This window comes from Octopus bimaculoides, chromosome 18 (genome assembly GCF_001194135.2).
Source record: "Octopus bimaculoides isolate UCB-OBI-ISO-001 chromosome 18, ASM119413v2, whole genome shotgun sequence".
NCBI classification, from domain to species: Eukaryota; Metazoa; Mollusca; class Cephalopoda; order Octopoda; family Octopodidae; genus Octopus; species Octopus bimaculoides.
This window is the reverse complement of record NC_068998.1, coordinates 40,868,466-40,887,062: the sequence shown is the minus strand read 5'-3', so window position 1 is coordinate 40,887,062 and position 18,597 is coordinate 40,868,466. Positions and strand designations below refer to the sequence as shown.

Sequence of the window (18,597 nt, the reverse complement as noted above, 5' to 3'; positions counted from 1 at the left end):
GTGCTCAACTGGTACTTATTTTATCGATTTCGAAAGGATGAAGGGCAAAGTCGACCTCGGTTGAATTTGAACTCCGTGCTAAGGATTCTGCTACTTCGACGCCTTTATGAATAAAAATAATGAATAGTACAGTAGTAGTTGTAGTAAATATAGTTTTGTTATTAGTCGAAGCGAAGATAGAAACCGCCTCAACTTTCAATTATCTCTCTTATTTTTTTTCTCTTCCATTTCCTTCCCGTGCACCTCTTTTGTCCTTCACCTTCAACTTCTGCTCTGGCGGTCGCGCCATATTTAATCCTTCTTAGCAGACGATTTCTGTTTATTTAATTTTATTTATATTAAATCGAAGTTTTTTTTCCTTTAAAACCGTCAACCAGCTTCACTTCTTTTCTCTTTACTTCTATTTTTCGTTTCAGTGTTTAAACAAAGAGATGTGTGTAAATATTTCCTTTATTATTTGTACCTTAGGAAGACTAGAATAAGAAGAACCCCATTACTTTATCTAACTGCAGCTGAATTTTATTAAATATAAATAAATACTACATTCATTGAGAGAGCCTGATCGCATATTTAAAGAGAGAAGTAGTTAGGTATAGATATAGAATATATGTGTATATATATCTCGTTTTGTCTACGTTTTTTTTTATGTCCTGTACCCATATATGCATGTATAAATACATATATATGTAGGTATGCACATAGTATATTTATATATTGTTTATATTTTATATATATATATATATATATATATATATATATGTGTGTGTGTGTGTGTATGTATGTATATCAACACCAGCACATACATAACTTGTGTTAGTCATTAGACTACTAGGCATGCTGGGGGTACTGCCATGGAGGGTTTTAGTTGGACAAATTGACCCCAGAATCTACTTTTTCAAGTCTAGCATTTATTTTGGTGGCTTCTTTTACCAAACTGCTAACCTGCAGGTATGTACACAAACCAATACTGGTTACCAAGTGGTGAGGTGGACCACCACACACACACATGCTTGTATTGTGTGTGTGTGTGTACGTGTGCCAATCACTTAAAGTGGATGGAACTTGTGGAAGAGGGAGACCCTGTAAGACATGCCATGGAGCCCTACGAAGGGGGTGACAAAGGACCAAGATATCTGGTGCCTTGCTATACTCAAGAAGAGCCATCCACCTCAGCAGAATTGATACATGTGTTGGTGCCACATAAAAAGCACTTTGTGGCGTGTTGGTGCTAACAAGGGCTGCAGCCATAAAAACCATGCCAGAACAGACAACGGAGCCTGGTGCAGCCCCTGGCCTTACCAGCTCTGGCCAAACCACCCAACCCATACCCAGCATGGAAAAAGAAACATTGATGATGATGGTGGTGATATATATATATATATATATATATATATATACATACATATATGGTAACATTCCACGCAGTTTCTTATTTCTTTACTGCCCACAAGGGGACAGACAAACGGGTTAAGTCAATTATATCAACCCCAGTGCATAACTGGTACTTATTTAATCGACCCCAAAAGGATGAAAGGCAAAGTTGACCTTGGCAGAATTTGAACTCAGAACGTAGCGGCAGACGAAATACCGCTAAGTATTTCGCCCGGTGTGCTAACGTCTCTACCAGCTCGCCGCCTTAGGAGAGCTGTTTCTATCTACCAAATTCATTCATATGGCATTCATCAGCCTGCAGCCATAGTGGTAGATATTTGTCCCAGGTGCTGTGTAGTGGGACTAAACCTGAAACCACATGGTTGCCATGCAAGCTTCTTGACTTTACACACACATATGCAGTTCTTAATTTGAAATAAAATTTAAAGTTGTTTTCATATTGTTTCTTTTTTGTGTTTTATACAAAACAGCAAATACAGCGTCTAACAAACACTAGTACATCATGGGACTTAATGTTGTAGCATTTAAACCAGCCATAACCAGTCAGATCCAGCTTATCACATCAGCCCTTTGATACTATTATAAAATATACAACCACATCATCATAATTTCCAAGCTACAAAGTAATGCATGATTAATTAAAATCAATATGAATGAAAAGCATTACACTCGACAGAATAATCTGAATACTAAAGTGTTAAAAATGTCTTATACAGTATTTACTTCCATAGCTCTCTCCCTCAGTAAGTTCAAATATTATATAGACCAAATTTGCTTTGTCCATCTTGTCTTCTGGGGTTGATAAAACATGTATTAGAGTACTCTACAATATGATTGATCAACTATGCTTCCTTCTGAGACATGCTGTGTGACAAATGATTATTTATTACATTATATAGATCTTCTTTCAGCATCAGATTTCACTCACTTAGTTAATGGTGTGTGTTGTCATTTTAATATCCACTTTTCTGTGCTAGCACAGGTAAGACAAAATTCATTGAAACATTTTTTATGGACAAATGCCTTTCCTCTCACCAATCCTCACTTGTTTCCAAGCAAAGTTATATTTCCCCATGGTCGGACATGTTTTCTTGGAAGATTGGAAACAAAGGACACTGCTTGCACAATCTCAAAACAAGGAAACACAAGCAGACATATACAATGGCCTTCTTTTAGATTCTGTGTACTGAGTCCTCTCGTAAGGCTTTGGTCAACCCAGTGCTATAGTAGAAGATACTTGCCCATAATCCCATGCAATGAGACTGAACTTGAAGCCGTGTGGTTAGGAATAAAATTTTTTAACCTTCCCACCATGCTTGTGTATTACAAGGATATATGCAGCTATATATGTATATTTGTGTGTGTGTCAGCTTGTGTGTTTACATTTGTAGGCTACAAAACACCAGAAGTATAAGAAATGTTGTCACTTATGAACAAATTATCCAATCACTTTGCTTGCTCAAAAAATATTAAATAATGGAACCCTTACTTCAAAAACAAATAAGGATGGGCATCTGGCTGTAAAACAATGCCTCGTTAATATGTTCATTAAATATATTCCATGCTTGCATGGAAAAACAACATACATTAAACCAAAGGTTTGAATGTATATATATATATATATATATATCTGTTCAAATTTGATGCAAGCATTCTTCAGTTCTTTGTCACAGGAACAAATGACTTGTTCACAAGCAAAGAAATTTGGGTTAGTGACAAACTAAATCATCAGCTTAAAACAAATAAATAAAAACCCTAATTATGTGTATTGTTTAACTTTTATGTCCCATGTCTACACCCAAATGTGTCTGTATATTTTCATTTCACCCTGACAGCACTCTGTTTTGATTCCTTGTCATGGATAGAGGTGCAAAAAAACACCATCTTGCAATGAATAACGGTTAGTTTTTGTAAATGAATTGTGGAGATGAAATCTTAAGGATTAAAGAAACTAGAAAACCACATTTTGATAAAAATGTAATAAAATTGGAATTCATAAGAATTTTCGAGACTGTGTAGACTTTAAATAATTGCTTTCTTTTAGTAAAAGTTATATACTCCAAACTGGGAAAGCAGCAAGATTATCAAGGGTAATCACTGGAATATTGGAAATATCTAGTGAAGTAAGGTAACATGCTGGTCACTTGCATAGTCAAACAAATAGTGCAAAGTTGTGTTGTCTCCAGTGACTGGCAAATATAGCAACATTGCAAAGGAAGTGTATGAAACAGATGGGACAGTTATAGTGCAGCTTAACTACAATATAACTTTGTCCATTACTTTCATTACTTGGGCTATCAAACTGATGAATTAGCTTAGTTGAGATGCAAGGATCTACTAGTGCCTTATTTTTCATGAGACAGATACAGAAGAAATTCTCATCCAAGAGTTAATATCTGTTAACCTGAAGAAAATTGTTGATAGGCTAACACACCCTGTAATCTGGTAGTCACTAAGAAAAACTAGGAGTAGATGAATGGTTTGTGAGAGTCATGCAAGCTACCAACAGAACTACTGATCAGCAAAAAGAAAGTTTAACAATTAGTTCATTAAAAAAATTTAGCCTGCAGATAGGTGTCTATGAGACCTCGGTTCTCAAACTTCTCCCACTCTTGTTTATTACGGTTTATCAGACCATGATAGCAGAATTTAAGGCCTACTGTCAGTGGGAGCTCCTACATGTTGCTGAACTACTTCTCATAACCATATGACTCAATGAATTAGAGAAAAAGTTCCAGGGTTGAGAAGGTAAAAAGTCAATCAAGTGAAGTCAAAAATTTTAGAACTAAATTTGTAGACTGGCACCCTCTTTCATCGAACACTAAACTCGGCTTGCAAAGACCTGTTGGGGCAAGTGAAAGCGAAATCGTGATGGCACCTGTACCAGTGGAGCACTAAGAGCACCGTCTAAGCGCGATCGTTGCCAGAGCACCAGCTGTCTGGCTTCCGTGCCGGTGGCATGTAAATAGCACCATTTGAGCGTGATCATTACCAACGTCGCCTTCCTGGCACATGAAAAGACATTCGAGCGAGATCGTTCCCAGTACCGCTGGACTGGCTCCTGTGCAGGTAAAATACACCATTTCGAGCGTGGCCGTTGCCAGTACTGCCGTAAAAGCACCCACTACACTCTCAGAGTGGTTGGTGTTTAGGAAGGGCATCCAGCTGTAGAAACTGCCAAATCAGATTGGAGCCTGGTGTAGCCACCTGGTCCACCAGTCCTCAGTCAAATCGTCCAACCCATGCTAGCATGGAAAGCGGACGTTAAACGATGATGATGATGAATTATAGAACTTTGTGCTCAGTTTGTAAAAAAATCAACAACTAGTTAGGAACTCTATATTGTGCATACAATGTGTAAAAGGGACAGAAGTACTACTAAATTTCGAACAGACAACCTCAAAGGAAAGACTACTACATATGTAACAGATGAGCAGGAGCACTTAGTTTTAAGAGCACTCATGGAACACAATCTTTCAACTGCCCAGAAGGCTAGATAGATGACACCTGTTACCTATATGACCTAATTAGCAGTTTAAAAGTAGGTGCTATGACATAGTAACTAGAATTAGGACAGGGTAGAAAACATTTCATGAACTGTTGTTTCTCCTTGTGAGTGAAATTTTTCTCTCTTTGTGTTAAGGGGCAGACAATATAATGCTTGATTATAGAGTGAGATGGTTGCATGGTAGTGAGATATAACCACTGAATGTGAAGAATGAGTGAATGTAGGAAAGAAATTAGGCAAATATATATATACACTGTTAATGTAATGTCAGCATGCGTGGCTGTGTGGTAAGAAGCTTGCTTCCCAAACAAATGGTTCCGAGTTTAATCCCACTGTGTGGCACCTCAGACAAGTATCTTCTACTATATCCTCAGATTTGGTAGATAGAAACTGAAAGAAACCCGTCTCATATATATATATATATGTATGTATGTATTTGTGTGTGTATGTATCTGTGTTTGTCCCACCACCATTGCTTGACAACCAATGTTGGTGCGTTTACGTCCCTGTAACTCAGTGGTTCAGCAACAAGAAACTGATAGAATAAGTACTAGGCTTAGAAAGAATAAGTCTTGGAGCATGGCCATGGTCAAATGACAGAAACAAGTAAAAGAATAAAAGAATTCATGGAACAGTGAAGCATGAGTGAACAATGAGAGAAAATAGACATTCCAGAAATCATCCATTGTGTACAAGAGACAAGACTGCACTAATAGGGACATGGGATACATATGAAGGATGAAAGGGGCCTGTACAAGATGAAACCATTAAACCTGATTACAGGATGCTAAACATTGTGAATGAGATAACAAGGGATCAAGACAAGAGAACATATACAATGGAATTGGCCCTTTCTATCTTCGCCAGCATGAAAAAATAGAAGTGTTGGATGGAATGCCTTGCAGTATTTGTTTTGATTTTCTACATTCCAATTTCAAATCCCAACAAGGTCATGCTGTGAATTTCATTCTTTCAGGATCAATAGAAAGGTACCAGTCCAGGGCAGTGGATGCATAGAATTCTTAAAATCCTCTAAGATTCTGAGTTTAGACCCTGCTCCATCACCTAAACAACAGTGACGAGTCTGTCAGGAGTTGCAACCGATAGATAACCGCAATTTAAAAAAGGAAAACAATAGAAAGGTGTGTGTGTGTGTGTGTGCATGCGTATGGTCTATGTATGTTGGTTTTGATGATATAAGAATTTAGAAACTTTAAGAACATGAAATAAATTTTCTTTGGAAGAGTGAATCTTGAAGCAAATAGAGCTGTAAATATTGGGTTAAAAACCCCTTTGGATAGAAAAAGTAAACCTGTTTACAGGAGATATGGGTTCAAGTACCTTGAGCATCCTTAGGCTTTTTCCATCCAAAAGGATTTTTAATTAATATTTACATGCTATTATTTATAGCTTTATCTACTTCAAGATTCACCATTCCTAAAAAGATTTACATACATACATATATATATATATATATATATATATATATATATATATATTAGAGGCAAAATCAAAACCAAGGCAGAACGAGCATCTCAAGTCATTTAGAATAATTTAATTAGGGTAAGGTGAATTTGAAGTCTTATAGCTGTTTCTGAGATAACCCAAGTGGTTGGTTAGCATATCTGTGCACTGGGTATTCCGTCATCAGAGACATGGTGTGAATATTTTGGACGAGGTAAATTTACAATTTACAAGAAATAAAATTCACAGTTTATAAAGAATAAAGTAGTAAAATAGAAGAATAAAAAGTAAAAGTTGTTAGAAGAATATATGCAGGAGAATAATGTTAACAACTCATCTTTTCCAAGAAGATATGCATCACTGTTTTACTATTTTATTCCTTATAAACTGTAAATTTTATTTCTTGTAAACTGTAAATTTTCCTTGTCCAAAATATTCATGCCGTGTCTGATGACGGAATACCTAGCGCATGGATATGCTAGCCAACTACTTGGGTTATCCCAGAAATAGCTGTAAAACTTCAAATTCACCTTACCCTAATTAATTTATTCTAAATGACTTGAGGTACTCGTTCTGCCTTGGTTTTAATTTTTCCTCTAATATAATATATACATGTTATAACGGAACTCTAACACAGATCCCTACACCCAGCCTTAGTTGTGATCTTGGAACCTAATGGTTGACCAACTATAGCACTTACCCAGCGTACTTATTCGTTTAGATCACAAGTGAGCTAAACCCCTCATATTCTATATATAGATACAAAATAAAAGAAGGAAAATGCACACAATTTACATAGTTCTAATATATTTTATAAGTGAAAGAGACCTGTTTCGCTTTCGCTAATCACGACATTGAAATTATCGTAATTTCATATGTATATATATATATATAATGTACATATAATTATGATGTGTATGTACTATCTAACTTGCATTTCAATACAAAATAAATCAAAAATAGAAAGCAACAAAGTGGGTATTTATGGATATTTTGAAAACAACCCCAGATGAGGAGGCAATCTTTCTAGGAGAGCACTAATTCTGAATATAAATACTTATTCTGGGTAGAGCAACTCTGGTCCAGCTGCAGCTATTTTCTCTTGTACCCAGTGGCTCAATAAAATGCACCCAGCCCAATTTACAGTATGGGAAGGGCATCAAGCTGTAAAAACTATAACATGAGCCACAGGGATGGCCAATTTTCTGTGCTGCCAGATACTAGGTGACAAAAGACTACAACAAATTGCCATGATATGGAAAGATACGTCAAATTGATGTCAGAATGGACTTAGGATGATGATGATCATCATCATCATCATCATAATGATTGCAAAGTATTATAAGTAGCACATATATATATGTGTGTGTGTGTATGGCATATTTATAAATGTTGTATGTCTAGTGTATTTGTGTGTCTATATGTATATATATCAAATCCACTCACAAGGCTTTGGTCAGCCCAAGGCTATAGTAGCAGACATCTGCCCAAGGTGCTACACAGTGGGACTGAACCTGGAACCAAGTAGTTGAGAAGCAAGCTTCTTACCACACAGCCACGTGTATGCCTATAAACAAGGGAGAATATATATATATATATATATATATATATATACTATTGTGTCTGGGGAGAGTCATTTTCTTATCGTGCCTTAAATTTAACACACTCACCGTTAAAATCTCCACTTATTTCTTATTTTCCTAAAATTTTCGTTGCGTCTTGCAACCTTTTCAATAGTCTTGAGTCAAGACTATTGAAAAGATTGCAAGATGCAAAGAAAATTTAAGGCACGATAAGAAAATGACTCTCCCCAGACTCAACAGAATATGCTTCAACACACAAAATCACATTAAAAAATCTTGCAAACCAAATCCAAAAACGAAATATATATATATGCATATTTGTGTAGTGTACTTGCATGTATGTATCTATATGTTTGTGTGTGTATTTTATTTTATCAGTGTGTGTGTGTAAGACCGAGTGTATATTCATTCTGTTTCGATGATCACTATATATATACATATCCTCAGCTGTCTCCACTGTGTATCCATCCATCAAAGGTGCTCTACCTATCTACTATCAGTCGACAAAAGAGCCAGCTTTATTGAAAAACCTCACCTTGTGTCGCTGTCAAATTAGCTCGACTCAAACTGGCTGGCTCTTCACTCTGTGCAGCGAGACTGCTGTCCTCTTAACTTGCTCTGCAAAGACACCATGGAAACTGCACTCCAGTTGAATATTCGACACCTATGTCTCGATGAACCATGGAATTTTCTTCTCTTGTTCGGATGGGACTCAGCAGGTCAGTTTCCATATTCGTAGTAGTTGTTCCCTCCATTTCAGTATACATACATACATACATACATACATATATATATATATATATTCATTTTGTGTACACCCACCCCATTCAAATTGCCACTGCCCACTTTCACATACATATTTACACTCGGAGTTTTCTAATGGTTTCATCTTAGTAACTGCAGCCAGCTTTCCTGCAGCACCATATTGTCTCTGTGTGGTTACTTGTATGTATGTGTGTTTTAGTGCATTTTATTTTCCTTTTATATTTTGAAAGAATGATCATTAAAACATCAACAATGATTTTCCTGAATTATATCGTATCACCTAGTTTGTATTTTTAGTAAGTTGAAGATTTACTCTGACAACTTAATATATGTGTGTGTGTGTGTGTGTGTGTAATGTATTTGTTCATTTTTGTATCTGTCTTTTCCATGAATTGGTTTATATATAATATAATATATATATATATGTATCTGTGCGTTGTGTGTATTATCATCATCATCATCATCATCATCCTCACTGCAACAACTACCACCATCCCCACCATTGTCATGTGCTCCTTTGTGTTTAGCAGCATTGACTGCACTGGCTTGCTGTATGTCCAGCAGTACATCATTGCACACATCTCAAACTGCAAATATATTGATTTCTTACATAGGCACAAGGCCGTAATTTATTAACAGAGGCTGTGTGGTTAAGAAGCTTGCTTCCCATTCGTGTGGTCTTAGGTTCAATCCCACATTCAGCATGTGTCTTCTACTATACCTGTGGGTCAACTAAAACTTTATGAGTGGATTTTACTTGTTTCAGTCATAAGACTGCGGCCATGCTGGGGCACTGCCTTGAAGAATTCTTAGTCAAATGTATCAACCCAGTATGTATTTTTTAAAAGCCTGTTGCTTATTCTGTCAGTCTCTTTTACCAAACCTCTAAGTTATGGGGATGTAAACACCAGCACTAGTTGTTAAGTGATGGTGGAGGGACAAACAAAGACACACACACATAAGATATGTATGTATATATATATATATATATATATATATATACACCAGAGGCTTCTTTCAGTTTCCATCACTTTTCCGTTCTTGCAGAGACAGAGAAAATGCTCTTTCTGTTGACAATCTTCACTGGGTTTCTTGTAAGTTAATATTTCTGCTTGTCATTTTTACACAAACAGCACAATGGCCAGACATGTTTTTACAGAAAATTGCAACCAAATGACAGCTTTTTCGAAAGCAACATTCATTTACAACTAGCACACCAAGGAGACATCAACATATACATACTTGTATATTTATGTCTATCCACATGTATGCATATACATATATGACAAGCTTCCTTAAGTTTCTATCTACCAAGACTTAGGTCAGACCAAAGTTATATAAGGAGATACTTACCCAAGATGCTATGCCGTAGGACTTAACCTAAACCCACAAAGCAAACATTTTAACCACAGAACTCAGCCTTCCTTTACACAGCCATACCTGGGTAGATTTTTGTGTAGAAGCAAGCATGGCTGTACGGTAAGAAGCTTTCTTCTCAACCACATGGTTCCAGAGTCAGTCCTACTGCATGGCACATTGGGCAAGTGTCTTCTAATATAACCTTGGGCCAACCAAAGCCTTGTGAGTGGATTTGGCAGACAGAAACTGAAAGAAGCCCATTATGTGTATATTTATATCTATATGTGTGTGTGTGTGTGTGTCTGTATTTGTCACCCCATCAGTGCTTGACAATTGGTGTTGGTGTGTTTACATCCCCATAACTTAGCAGTTCAGCAAAAGGGGCCAATAGAATAAGTACTAGGCTTACTGATCTGTTCAACTAAGATCCTTCAAGACGGTGCTTCAGTCAAATGACTGAAACAAATAAATGAATATTGTATACAAGGCTTTCTACATAGTTTACACACTGTAAAGTGGTTGGTTAAAAGGTTATAGAGAGTGTAGGTTTGTGATGTCTTGTCTCTCAGGGGAGTATTCAGTCTCTCTAGTGTCGGTGCCATCAGAAAATGCACATTGTATTCTCTGTAAAATGGTTATAGCTGGGAAAGGCAACAAGTCATACAAAACACACCAGTTCTTAGGAGCAGTTGCTCCCAATAAGAAGTGATTCAAGCCTTGATGGTCAGTCTAACCCTCATCAGCATAGAAAACAAATTGGAAATGATGATAGATACAAGCATAGATGTATAAAGAAGTTTGTGTCCCATCCACATGATTTTGCACTCAGATCCACTTTATGGCATCGAGGGTGTCTTCAACTATAGTTTTAGGCTGACCAAAGCCTTGTGGGTGAATTTGATTGACAGAAACTGAAAGAAGCCTTTCATATGTACAGTTGGTATTAGTGGGATTTCAATTCAGTGTGTAGAAGGTTGAAGCAAATGTTGCAGGATATTCTATCCATCACTATAGCAGCCTAACAACTCTACAAATTCATCACTCCAATCCAGCATTGATAAAGTCAGTCATTAATCCAGCATTGATAAAAATAAAAAGCATGTACCAGGATCAATATTTTCATCCATATTCCTCCCTAACCTCTTGGCATGGTCCTGATTTTGTACCAATCATGTTTGTTTATTGCATATCTCATGTGATATGTCATTGCATATCTCATGATATATTATTTCATATCATGTGAGCGTAGTAGATTATGACAGAATTGTTTTCAAGCATCAGGCAAAAATATTTTTGCAAATTTGTTCAAGTTCTTTAGATTCTGAGTCCAAATCCAGCTGAAGTCAACTTTGCATTTCATCCTTTCGGACATTAAGATTGAAGTAATTGACTAACCCTTAAAGATTGCTAGCCTCCTGCCTGAGTTAGAAGCAATTACTTCATGATGTGAGAGTGATGGATGGTGGCAGTATTGTTAGAGTGTCAGTCAAAATTCTTGTGATATTCGTTCTGTTTGCTTATAGTCCTGAATTCAAATTCTACTAAGGTTCTCATTACCTTTTGTCCTTCTCATGTTAATAAAAGATGTAAACAGTTAAGTACAGAAAGAAATTTCATTGACTATTTCCTCCTTGCAAATTCTTGACCTTGTGTTTATGTTAAAAATCATTATTTGGTTGAATTTTAATATTCTCTGAATTTAATTCTTACCCAGGTTGACTTTGCCATTCAATCTTCATTCTTCCCAAAGCAGACGACAGGTTGATATAATAAGTACAAGCCATGCACTGGGGTTTCTTATTAAATCAACTGTTTCCTCCTTCTGTAGCCTTGTGAAACTGCTGGAGACTGTGGTCAAGCCCTGGCTGGAGAGGGTTGCTGCTGGAATGCCATATGTGTGGTAGCAGGATTTGTCTCCTTGCCATACCTCTGGAAAGAGTCAGAAATGGTTGTGAAAGGATTTCTACTTCACCAGCCCCAAATTCTCTCCTTCTAATTCCCTCAACTTAACCCCATGGATTACTATGAAAGTAATGAGAAAGACACCAACTGCTCTGCCTGCAACACCAAGGCTGAGCTGGTGACCAATATCATGGAGGTGTTCAAAGATTCTTCCAGGGACATAGGGAGGAACGCATGCACCAGGTTCTGGATCTGTCATGAGGCCACGGTGGAAATGAGGGTAGCTACTTTAGGTAAACTGTTATCTCCCAGCTATAATCCAGTTGATATTTTTTGATTTTTAAAAAAAAAATTTAGTTTTGGATGAGATATTATTTTCTTGTCCTTTTATGCACACAAACACATTAAACATGTGCATGCGTTTATGCCTCAATGTCTTCACATTGCATGATAATTGTAAATGATTGTCATACAAGTAGTGTCGCTTGTGATCTTTCATGAAAATATTTTGGAAACAGATGAGGGTTATTAACAGAAAGAACATTCAGCCTCAGCAAATTCTGTCTGATCCAGGCAAGTATGGAAAAGTGAACATTAAAGTGATTATATATATCTTATCATTGTTACTTCTGCTTTTCCATGCTATTGGATGAGACCCTTTCAAGCGGCATGTTATGGACAAATATTTCACCTCTTTGAAAATGCAAGAATACACTACACTCTATTCTACAAATTAGGATAAATGTTCAGCCATGGCTGTGTGATTTAGAATTTGGTTTGCAACCACATTGTTCTGGATACAGCCCTAATGTGTGGAACCTTGGGCGACTCTATTCCTTTACAGCTTCTGTTTGTTAAATATCTTGTGAATGGACTTGGATATGTGTGTGAGTTTGTTTCATCTGAAGACCAGTCTGATTTATGCTACTGCAAAAGAATGTTTGATGGCAGGTGTGGGAGAATAAACTGTGGCCATTATCTCTGCTGATCTTTTGCAGATCATAGTTGATACCCAGTCAAATCATCTACAGGAAAACCATGGCCAGAAAGGAAAGTGATGGTGGTAGATCTAGTCTAATAGCTTGCAATACTGAAGCCATTCAAAATCCAGGTGGTGGTGTTAAACAGAGTGGCATCCTTGGCCTTCTTCGTTTCATTTCCTACCACACCTGGGAGATTACCATGTCTTCAACCTCTTTGCTGTCAAGCATGGTTACCATGGAATACCATTATTGCTTCATGCTGTACGATTTGGTAAAGTTTTTTGTTTTCCTATCAAATTATGAAAAATACATTCCATTTCAAGCAACTGTATGTACGTATAAATCAGTCATGAGCAACCTGCGACCCGCTTCTCGAAAAAGGTTGTCCTTGCTAGCATAAATAAATGTATGTACGTACGTATGTGGTTTAGTACACAGCAGCGAAATTTGAATGTAGTATAGAAGTGCGCACATGCATATCATATGTGCATCAGCAACAAATATGAGAAGAAAAAGGAGGGTTACTGCTTGTTATCGAACCCAGTCGCCACGATTCTTTTGTAACAATTTTCGGTGAGAAAATATGAGCGTCGAATGTTCTTTCACACCCAGTTTATTAGAAAGATTTATGTCAAACTTCCGCCACCCTATTAAAATAAGCTAAAAGAAAAGAAACAGAAGACCATATATAAGAAATTTAAATCAACATTTTATGCACACACACACATACCCAAATATATACATGCATACACGCTGCTAAGAATTTTCAATCCTTCACCAAAGTAGCTACATCACACTTTCATGCAGCAAAGAAGAATCGAGGCAGAAATGCAATGCAAATGTTTACTAGACCGAATGCTTTCCGCGGTATCATCCGGGTGGCTGATTGCTTGTTTTTGGTTCCTAAATCAAATAATGAAAATATTTTTTATTTGCTGAATTATTATTCTTGTTGGTAACAATAATAATTAGTTTTTATTTCAGTGCACTGCATTGGTTATTTTTATTTATTTATTTTACTCCTAGAAACCTGATACCTGACACGTCTGTATGTGTGTGTGTGTGTAATGTATATATATGTATGTGTGTAATCTGATTTCACTGAAACAATTTATAAGGATGCCATCAGAGTCGATTAACGAAGTATCCTAATTTCGCCAACGATGATCGCTTCACCTGTTAGAAATCGCAACCAAATTTTTTTTCAAATCACACCCAACTTTTTTTTTCTATAAAAAAAAGAATTTCAAAAATGGTTAACGTGTTTCTAGATACAGTCTGAAAGTAAAAGAAAGAAAGGAGAGGGTGGCGGTCATAAGAGGAACGTCTTCGATCGGCGGTTAACTTCATTAGCGCTAAACTCGGTACTAAAACATGAACACTATTTCGAACTGGACAATCAACCTTTTCTATAGTTTTCTTGTTGGTTTATAGTTTCGTACTAATGTTATTACACCCATATATGGTAATATTAACCGCGTCGTCCACACTGTCCTTCCTTTGTATCAAATTGTACGGTGAGATTTGGTTGCTATCTCTTGTAGATTAAAGCGATCGAGAGGTGCCTTCGTCTTAGTCTTTTTCACGATTTCAAATTTCTTTTTGCTGAGAGGCAGCTTAGTTGGTTTATAGTGTGCAGTAATGTTACTATTCTCATGGTCTGCGACGTCTATACAAATGTCCTTCCTTTTTATCAGATGGTTAGAGTGAGATTTGGTTGCTATCTCCAGCAGATTAAAGTGTTCGAGAGGCTCCCCTAGTCGACATCTGTATCAAATTATTATTTTTCTCGCTTTTTGAAATTTCCGCAGTTAAAATACAAAACAACCATTAAGGTGGTGTGTGTGCTTCGCTTGAGAATCACCTCAGCAACACAGCTGCAAGCTTTACCAACCACCACCAAACACTGGATGGCGCGTCTTGCTAGCAAGCTGATTGCTACGACGACTGCTAACCCGGAAGACAAGCCCATGTTTTTCCATTGGCGTTTCAAAGTGGCCGCTCGTCGCTGGTTGGCTGACGAGAATGACGTAAGGGATTTCCAAATGTTGTTAGAGAAGTTAGGATGGTACATCGCTGATGGTGGTAGATGTGGCTAGTTTGCCATACTCGTTTTCAATAACTGGGGAAAAATCGCCGTCATCATCCAATGTCTGAAGGTAAATATCGCTGATTTTTTCTCTCCACACATCGGATGTTCCATACGTTAGGATATTTTCGTCAGATGTTCGACCGGGGCCGCAGGTTTCGTAGTTTTCAATGTACATATGTAACAACATTATATCCGTGTCGTGTGCCTTTTTTTTCTTCTCTCTTTGACGTGAATGCACAACCATAATATTGCAATTGCTATTATACTTATCTGTTCAATATCTACGGGCATTTTATCCTCTTCTTCTAATGTTGTTTGTTGTCAAAACGGTAGCCAGAAGTAAATACTCTTTTGTGTCGATTTTGCTTTGTTTGACCGGTTGTTTATTTTGTTTACCTATTTCCCCTCTTTTTCCCCCCATCGAGCATCAAATCGGGGTGACCTACATCTTTCATTTGTATATACTATATTATGTGTGCGCGTGTATATATGTATATAAATATACGTGTGCTATTTGGTACGATTTCTAAAACATCACACCCATTTATTTAAATAATATACATATACATCTACACATGTATATTTCACATATAAATTTGCATACGTTTCCATACAAACACATCAACTATCTATTTCTGCATACATCTGTTATTTTGGCTTCGTTCCAGTCGACCATAAAATATATCTGGTTCAAATATTTTCCTTCTCTCTTGTCTTCTATCTTCACGTCAATATAACATTGGATATATATATATTTTTGATTAGAATTTATTTTCGATAATTCTAATTGATTTTAATCGATTAAAATTTCCTTTCTATTTGAAAATTAGTTATGAAACACGTGTAGTCGTTTTATTATCTTTATCTTATGATATTTACTTTGTATTATATTATACTCATTTATTGTGCTTTTAATTATTAATTTTTCTATATGTGACAGTGGATTTTCATCGATGAGTTCATGAACCTTGGTTCTTTTCCCTAAAACTATATATATATATATATATATATCCTATTTGTAGATATTAACAACATGATTTTGTACAACTTTAATGTCTGATCATGTCTTCCTAAACAACCAAAACTAAAACGTAACGCACAAACAAAAACTAAGCCAGCCAGGCTTTTTTTTTCCCCATTTTCTGAACATCGTAGATTGCCAATGTTCTCGTTAATTCATTTCTGAAATGCATCTCTATTTTTATCCGTCTGCTTTTTATGGGTCTCTCTCTCACTCTACCATCTTTTTATTTTTTTCCTGCCTTAATTAATGTCCGTCTGATAATTTTCTTTGTAAATGTTATATTTTCTTTTCCCGTAAAATTCCTTCGTTCTTAGTAAAAAATTAAAGTAGATTGTTTGTTGTCTATAGTGCACTTATATATTGTTGATAAAATAAACATAAGTCTGAGAGGAAATATTTGTATGCTATGTTTGTATGGTGTCTCTGTTGTGTTGTATTCGTTCGTTCATTCCATCCTTCCATCATACAATTCTTCTCCTCCCTCCCTCTCTCTCTCTTTCTTATCCTTGTAGCGCGCTTTATTTCCTATGCAATATCTGAGCGAGTCGACTGGCTTCAAATTCAAAAATGAACTCGACCTACCACCACCACCAGCCGTCGACTACACATTTCAACAATCACAATAACCCCCCTCTCTCTCTAGCTCACTCTTTCTCCTTATTTTCTCTCTCATCCTTTCTCCTTATTTCTTTCTCTCCATTCTTTTTCGTTTTTCTCTATTTTTATCCCTCTTTTCGTGTTCCACTTTTTCACAGCTCTCTTTCTCTCTATCTATTTTTTTCCTAATACTCTACCCCCCCCCCACTTCTCTCTCTTTTGTTTCAGGACTTTTCGCTCTCTGATTCTCACCCCCTAGTGCTTCTCATTCTCCTCCTCCTCCTCTTAAGTCCTCCTACCGTCATTCCTTGTCGTCTGTTCAGTGAAAACAAAAAACAAAAATCAATGAAATCTTCAGTTGTACAATCAGGTTTTATTTATTTCTTTACTTCACCACGAATAAAACACGGCATTAAACAGCTCTTTTCTTCACTTTTTTCTTCAGCTTGTTATATATATATATATATATATATATATATATATATAGGGTGGAACACGATTGGTATGTAGAAAGTCAGAATATTAGACTAGCCCGACATACGTAAATGTTCGTTGTCAACGTTCTGGACGATTCCACTTTGTACTCTATTGCAGGGGTAGGTGAGGTTTGTTAGCAGTCATGGATTCTTGTTTATCTTGCACATACATATATTGAGAACTTGGTAATTGAGCGAAATAAACATTTTCTGTACACACACAATGGGCTGAATATATATATATATACTTCCGTAATGTATATGTTTGCAGGTATATATATATATAATGTAAGTGGCTGTATGATACTTATGTTTTTTTTTTCCTTGTCGAGTGCGCCTATTTAATTATACAGTAGCCTTCTTGATCATATTTTATACGTCTGTGGTGTGTGCGCACGTACACATACGGCTTATATGAGTTTCGTCGATTTCGTAAGGGACGATTGGTGATAAGTGACACAAATTTTCTTCTAAAAGGAAACTCAAGACGCCTCAGTGATCTGGTGATCCAGGGACAAAAGAGAGTATGATATGAATGTGTGTGTGTGTATTCCTTCGAAACTGATGATTCATTTCGATGAGCTCAGCTACATTTATTTATTTAGCGAGCCAACGGGGGTACGTCTTCGTGGAGGTTCGACATACTAGAAATGCCAAATAAGTTCCCGTTAAATCACATCCCACTATCTTGGAAAACTAGAACACTTTTGGATAACATGATCCTGGGTACATTGTTCTTAAAGGTGAACGGCGTAAAGATTGGATGACCACGATTGGATCACTTTGATGGTAGATCTGTCCGATTTAGGATGACCTCAGGCTAAACAGGCATTGAGTTTTCTGTGGGTGTTTCTTCCATTTGTAGGGTGTAGTTTGTGTATTAAAACATATCTATGTGTGTGTGTGTGTGCTCACTGGTTATTTTTACAGTCGTAAATTACTAGTGGTATTTGTTACCTTTTAACTGGTGGACCAACAAACAGGAGGAGGGGGAAGTGGTAAATGAAAGAAAGAAGCTAAACTAGTCGAATGTCTACGAAGAATGGAGACAGCCATAGGGGAAATGAAACACAGTTTACTGTACCATAAATATGTAAGCAACAAGAAGAAAATAAGGCATTAGTAATTGACTGAACGAGTTACGTTCTTGACATATATATATACACCAGACAGACATCATGCACATGTCCCTTTTCAAAACGCCTAACACTTTGTCCAGAGGCTCAGTAGCTTCATAGACAACAATTGTACTACATAACATTTTAATACAATTCACATGCAGTGTATGTATGTGTAGAAACGATCGGGAGTGTAGTTTGTCACGAATGTCTTTATATTTCTGTATGTTTATATATAGATACAGCGTATGCGCAGAAACTTGTGTTTAAATAAATCAGGGTTTGTGATAGCTTTTCTTGCTCTGTAATACAACACACACACACACATATATAT

The 18,597-nt window shown here is 36.6% G+C and overlaps 1 protein-coding gene across 4 annotated transcripts in view; it reads left to right on the top strand.

Annotated features, from left to right (window-relative positions):
- The window catches only part of LOC106881986 (paired amphipathic helix protein Sin3a), a 162,218-nt gene that overhangs the window by 37,150 nt on the left and 106,471 nt on the right, over positions 1 to 18,597 (top strand). For 2 of the 4 annotated variants that reach the window (XM_014932522.2, XM_014932520.2), the window contains exon 1: positions 14,980 to 15,115. The exons of 1 other annotated variant lie outside the window; for it this stretch is intronic. The gene's annotated coding sequence lies outside the window, so the exon portion shown is untranslated. Of the gene's footprint in view, positions 1 to 8,451; positions 8,667 to 14,979; positions 15,116 to 18,597 lie in introns of those variants that run through there. One more of the 4 variants, XM_014932521.2, reaches the window with a different exon arrangement.